The following is a 6,000-nucleotide window of genomic DNA, read 5'->3' as shown; positions in this document are numbered from 1 at the left end:
GTTTATCACTTTTTTTATTTAACAGGATGTCAGGGTTGTTCCAGATGGGTGTCAGTTTGCATGGGACCAGTGAAATTTGGTTCATTCTATTTGGTTCACTGAGAACTATTTATAAGCTATCATCAGTCCAAGGAGTGACGCCGATGTTTCCGTTCTGCCTTATTTGCTGTAACTGTAGTTCCGCTTTTTGCCAGCAGGCTGCGCACAGACAGCGTTTCTGTGGGCAGCACATTGTATGTTGTTAGATTAGTATTTCATAACTGGACTGCAGGACATTGCGTAAAATCATTTTCTGCAGTAAGTATTGGAGTGTTTATAAAGGATCTTTTTTAAAAAAATAAATAAATAAGTTTCTCACAAACACCTCCATTCATGACTGACTGAAATATCAAGGATGAAAGTGATTAGGATCAGCTCAGAGAGCGCATGCCGAGCTGTTGCTAAAGTAGCAGCAGTCAACTTTAAACCAATGTTAAACAAATACTAGTTAATACTGAAAACAATCAGTCATTAAAATTAAACAGCTTGCTAAGCTGTGTTTCCTTTAACAATATAAATGTTATAGAAAAATGGAAACCCCACGCTCTCCGCGAATATTAATCACCAAGATTTATAAAAACCGCAACTGTACTGAAAAATAAAGTTGCTTATGAATGTTGGCAAGTAAAAAAGTATTTGTACTTTGTAATCAAGTGCCATTCTTGGCACATCACACAACGACGAAATGTGTCCTCTGCATTTTAACCCATATGTGACATATTAGTGGGCGGCTATATTATTTAGCTTCATTCTTAAAATAATAATACTAATACCAAAAATAATAATAACAAAACCATATGAAGCCAGGTCTATAAAGCTAAAGTACCATAATGATTTGAAGCTATTATAGAGCGTAATTTGTAAAGAGGGAGACATGAACCTTACAATAAGTGTGTGTATACCAAAGTGGGCAGCTGTCTCTTTAAGACGTTCCTGAGTGCCGAAAGGTAGGGTGGGAGTTTTTTTTCCGGCGGGTTTTTCTAGACGGAGGAAGGCGGGTAAAGAGAGCGGAAAGAAGAGTGAACGGCAACTTAGAGAAATAAACGTATATATCTACATATATGTATATATATTTGTGTAGATATCAACGTTTAGAGCACTGTTTATTTTTTTTGGCCGAAGCATACAATTGCAGCAATTAGTGGATAGAAAGATTTTGGTGCAATTGCTCTCTTTTGGATATCCTGGTAGGTCAATTTACCTGTTTGGTTAAATGTTAAGGAAAATATAGATATAGGGATCATTAGTGTGAAGGAAAAACAGTCAGGATATGAATGTGAACCTTTGTTGATTATTTTCTTTGCTAATGTATCATTTTTTATAGTTGTATGTAAAATGCTAAAGCTACCTATAAGGCTACTTGCTAATTGATCGGAATACGTTGACTGTGATATGGTGTTATTCAGTTTAGCCACCCTGTTAGTACCATTGCAGGTTGAAATGTTTATAATGTGCATATATAAATATATACATGTATATGCGTATATTAATGTTGTACAGGAAATCTGTATAGTATGGCCTAATGTGGATCTGAGATTGCGCTGTATGTTAATGGATGATGGAGAAAAATATAATTTTGTGTGATGTTTAAGTAAGACATCTAACTCTCTGTACTTTGTGTGCAGACTGTTTTTTTTGGATTTGATTCCGTTCCGAATACAGTATTTTTTCGACCAAGGAAGATCGCTTGTTTCACAGAGTCGCCCCCTCTGCGTTGAACTGCGCAATGTAACAAGTTTTTTGCAACTGGAGATTTTTTTCTTTCCCAGCGCTTTGTGAAGACATCCTCAAGTGTTGCAACGGGGGTTGCTATAAATGGCAACGCCCCTGCAAATGTCGGGAGTGGCATCCACCTCCCCAGTGGACACGGGGATCACGGGGATCAGTGGGCGGCAGTTTGGGAGAAGATTGCAGCCCTCGAAGACGAGGTGGACCGTTTACGGTCCGAGATCTCCCAGCTTGCTGGTGCCCTGACTGACCCAAATATGCCCCGGAGCAGTTCGGAGACCACTGGGACTCCTCTTATAGTCCCCACTTCAGCTCCAAGCTGTTTCCCGCCCCCTCCTCCTCCTCCTCCACCGCCTCCGCCTGCTAATATCCAGGGCCCGAAGCAGAAGACGAGTCATCGTCAGGGAAGTGGCGCAGGACCCACCAATGGCCCCAACATGGTGGATGTTCTGGCGGAGCTGGCGCACATTAAACTGCGCCCAGTGCTGAGGTCGCCAGGTGGGACGCCAGTGACGAGGAGGGGACTGACGCAGGGGACGCCCATGCCCTCAGAGGACATTGCTGCCATCTTAGCAGAGGCTCTGAAGAAGAAGTTCAAGTATCAGATCCACTCTGATGAGTAGGAGCAGCAGGCCTGAGCCCTTAAACTTTTTTTACTTAAACTTTTTTTTACTTAAACTTTTTTTAAACTTATAACATTTTTAAACTTATAACATTTTTAAACTTATAACATTTTTATACTTAAGATTTTTATACTTATATACTTTATGTACTTAAACTTTATATACTTATACTTTGTGTACTGATTCTATATACTTATTAATAAATAATATATTTATATCACTATTATTTTTAAAAGAGTTGCTGATTTTGTAATACTGCTGCAGCATTCTCCACATGCTAATCACTGCCCCACATCGAATTGGCACTTTGATCTGCCACATATCACTTCACTACCCCCTGTTGAATGTTGCATCGTATGTTGTTAGATATCTCGTAGTAGTAAGTACTTCATTATTAGGCTGCACAATATTGGAAAAGATGTATTTCTGCAATGAGTATTGCAGTATTTATTTACATTTAAAATGCTTAAAACAAACCAATTTCTCACAAAGACATCTATTCATGAGTGATTTAAACGGCAAAGATGAAAATGATTAGGATTAGCTCTTATGATTAGCTCTTGCCAAAAGAGGGCTTGTAAACTTTTGTGGTAGTCAGAATTAACCCAAACAACTATGACTCTATAATCCTCTATAATCACTCTCACTCTGTCACACTTGAATCAAACTCCAGACCTCGCATGTAATGTGTGGGGGAGGTTTAGGTGGACTAATGAAATCGTGGTTCCGGATGAGGTAGTGTTCTCAGAAGAGTGCCGGTCAGAGCACTGGGATCACAGCCAAGGTGGGTTTAAGGTTTTTACTCGCAATTCTGTGGTTACAGCCCAGCAACTAACAATAGGCACCATCCAATCCAATATGTGGGCGTGGTTCTGAAATAAACCAATAAAGGGAATAACGACTGAACATTCTGGAAAAGGTAAGCGAATTATGGTAGTTTCAAATATGTCCACAAGATGGCACTGAAGGATTACCAGTAAACTATATAATAAGTTGGAGGTGCTCCTTTAACTTGATTAATAGCAATAACAAATTATAATTACCACATACAAATGCTGACCCACGACAAATTGCTACATCAACGATAACAGGGCATGTAAATCCAACAAGCTGCCATATACGCAATCTAGCAACACTACACCGATACTGCGCATACAGAAAGAAATCAACTACATTAAAAGTATAGAAAACATTACTTACTGAACATCATACACGCACACCCGTAATCACGGACAGAAAATGAACTACCAAACGAGAGGGGCACATAAGATAATAACTATGAAATGTCTCTGGAGCGCAGGTGAACTTCTGGAACTCTTGCTCTTTGGAGGCTGCGACCAGGCAAGCAGTGTGCCGTAAAACGATCCAGCGCTGCTGCAGACTGACGTAACTCCCAATTCCGCTTCCGTCTTAACATAATGACCAAAGTTTTCTTCTTTATTCAGCAATCCAGCATAGTGTTCCAGCCACACTCGGGTACAATGCGCAATGCACCCCGCACCCAGAAATCAGCAGGTTAATATACTATAAGACGAATTCCCCTATATGGACTTCTAAGTCCCGATTGGTTACCAAACATCTGCAAACCAGGTTTCGACCATACAACAAACATAATACGCCACTATTGGTCTACTTCAAGGATGTTGAGCTTCCAATCCTCGTTAGGCCTAGGCCTCCTATGAGTCCCACACATAAGCCTGTCTATCCAGCCTAGGAAGGAGGGCAAAAACCCTAAACATTAGGGAAATTCCACTCCCAACCCAGCAAAAAGGTGCAACCCCCCCTTCGGTGTCCATGGCTGGCATGGCTCACAATGCTATCAGTAAGGGAAACCCCAACCCTATATTACCTAAATAAAGACTTCAGCGTAAACATATACAACCCTTATGGATACATAACTTGCTTGTGTGTTCAAATGCTACCATACAACAAACTGCGTCTAGCATAGTATAGCAGCTACATTTCAAGGCTTCCTGCAGGTCCCCTTTCTCCCCCCGGCGATGTTCCCTTCAGCCCAGTTCTCCAAGGTCTGTGGCCTGCAAAGCTGGTTCCATGCAGGTGGCTGCGAGGCAAGGACACACGGCACCATCCCCAAAACAACAAAACCTGAGACACAAGAACAATCCCACAATGCCTCCCAACCCTGGCCTACCATCACTTTAAATTTCCCTTCCACACTTTGAACTAATGTTAAACATATACTACATAATCCTGAAAAGGAGCGGTCACTAAAATTAAACAGCTCGCAGATCTTCACACTGCAAGAAATGCAAAGATGGAGAAAGCGAAGAACAGTGAGAGTACGCCACTGTCTATGGTGTCCTCGTCGACCCTCATGAAATGCCAGCAAACACATGGACAAGGGATCCCGATGCGCTACCTTGGCTTTCTTATGGGGACACTGTCAACCACCTAGTGTCTGTCATTAGTGCGTACACTTTTAAAGAGTTTAAAAACTACAAATCTCTTGAAGCGCATGAACAGTTCACAGCTGGCTGGGCACATTGTCATCGTCAAGGATTTTAGGCATGTTTATTTATATAGCACAATTCAGGCACAAGGCAATTCAAAGTGCTTTACAAAGACAAGGATACAATCACATTAAAACTTCAAAATCACATTTCAAAGAAAAGTGAAAAAGAAATAATAATGAAAATAAATAATTTTATTAATCAATTACAATGAACACATAGATAATAATAAGAAAAAGCCAAAACAAATAAATAGGTAACTGAAAAGACGTCACATTTTAATGACAGAAAATGACTGGTGCTGCACTAGGAAACTCTGACCATGCAACAATTTATCTAATTCCAGCATACAGACAAAATCTGAAAACTGCTAAACCTGTCGTTACTAGAGTGAAACACTGGACATGTGGAGCTGTAGAGCAATTAAAATCATGCTTTGACTCGACAGACTGGAATGTTTTCAAAACTGCTATTAACAGCGTGGATGAATACACGGACACTGTAACATGGCACATAAGCTTCTGCGAGGACTCTCGCATTCCCAAAAAGTCTGTTGTCAGCTATAATAATGACGACCCATGGTTTACAACTGAACTCAGGCAGCTTCATAAAACAAAAGATGTAGCCTACAGGAGTGGTGACAAAAACCTGTTCAAATTCTACTGCGGGTTTGAAAAGCCACATTCGCGCATCATACAGCCCTCACCTTTTCAATGGCCTTCTTCACACCTGGGTACCTTCACACCTCGCCCACACTCTCCCCAGCTCACGCCCCCCCCCCACGTCCAGCCACCTTCCCAGGAGAATCAACGACAGAGATGTAAACAAGATCTTTAGGAGTCAGAATACAGGGAAAGCTCCTGGTCTCCCCAGCCACTCTGAAGCACTGTGCAGATCAACCATCACCTGTCTTCACAGATATTTTCAATTAGTCACTGGATCTTTGTATCTTAAGTCATCCACAATAACACCTTTTCCAAAGAAACCCAGAGTCTCTTGCTTCAGTGACTACAGACCAGTGGCTCTCACATCAGTGGTAATGAAGGCTTTTGAGAGACTTGTGCTGTCATACCTTAAAACCATCACAGACCCATCGCTTGACCCTCTATAGCACAGGTGTCAAACTCCAGTCCTGGAGA

At 41.2% G+C, this 6,000-nt stretch overlaps 1 long non-coding RNA gene across 1 annotated transcript; it reads left to right on the top strand.

Moving 5' to 3' along the window:
• The first annotated feature begins 1,038 nt into the window (after positions 1–1,038).
• On the top strand, positions 1,039–2,613 carry LOC140582428 (uncharacterized). The gene is made up of 2 exons (XR_011985397.1): positions 1,039–1,226; positions 1,665–2,613. It is a non-coding gene; the product is annotated as an uncharacterized lncRNA (long non-coding RNA).
• Positions 2,614–6,000: the final 3,387 nt, after the last annotated feature.

The sequence above is a fragment of the Paramormyrops kingsleyae genome, chromosome 24, assembly GCF_048594095.1.
Source record: "Paramormyrops kingsleyae isolate MSU_618 chromosome 24, PKINGS_0.4, whole genome shotgun sequence".
Classification (NCBI taxonomy): Eukaryota; Metazoa; Chordata; class Actinopteri; order Osteoglossiformes; family Mormyridae; genus Paramormyrops; species Paramormyrops kingsleyae.
Note: the sequence above shows the minus strand (reverse complement) of the source record. Positions and strands in the feature narration are given on the sequence as shown.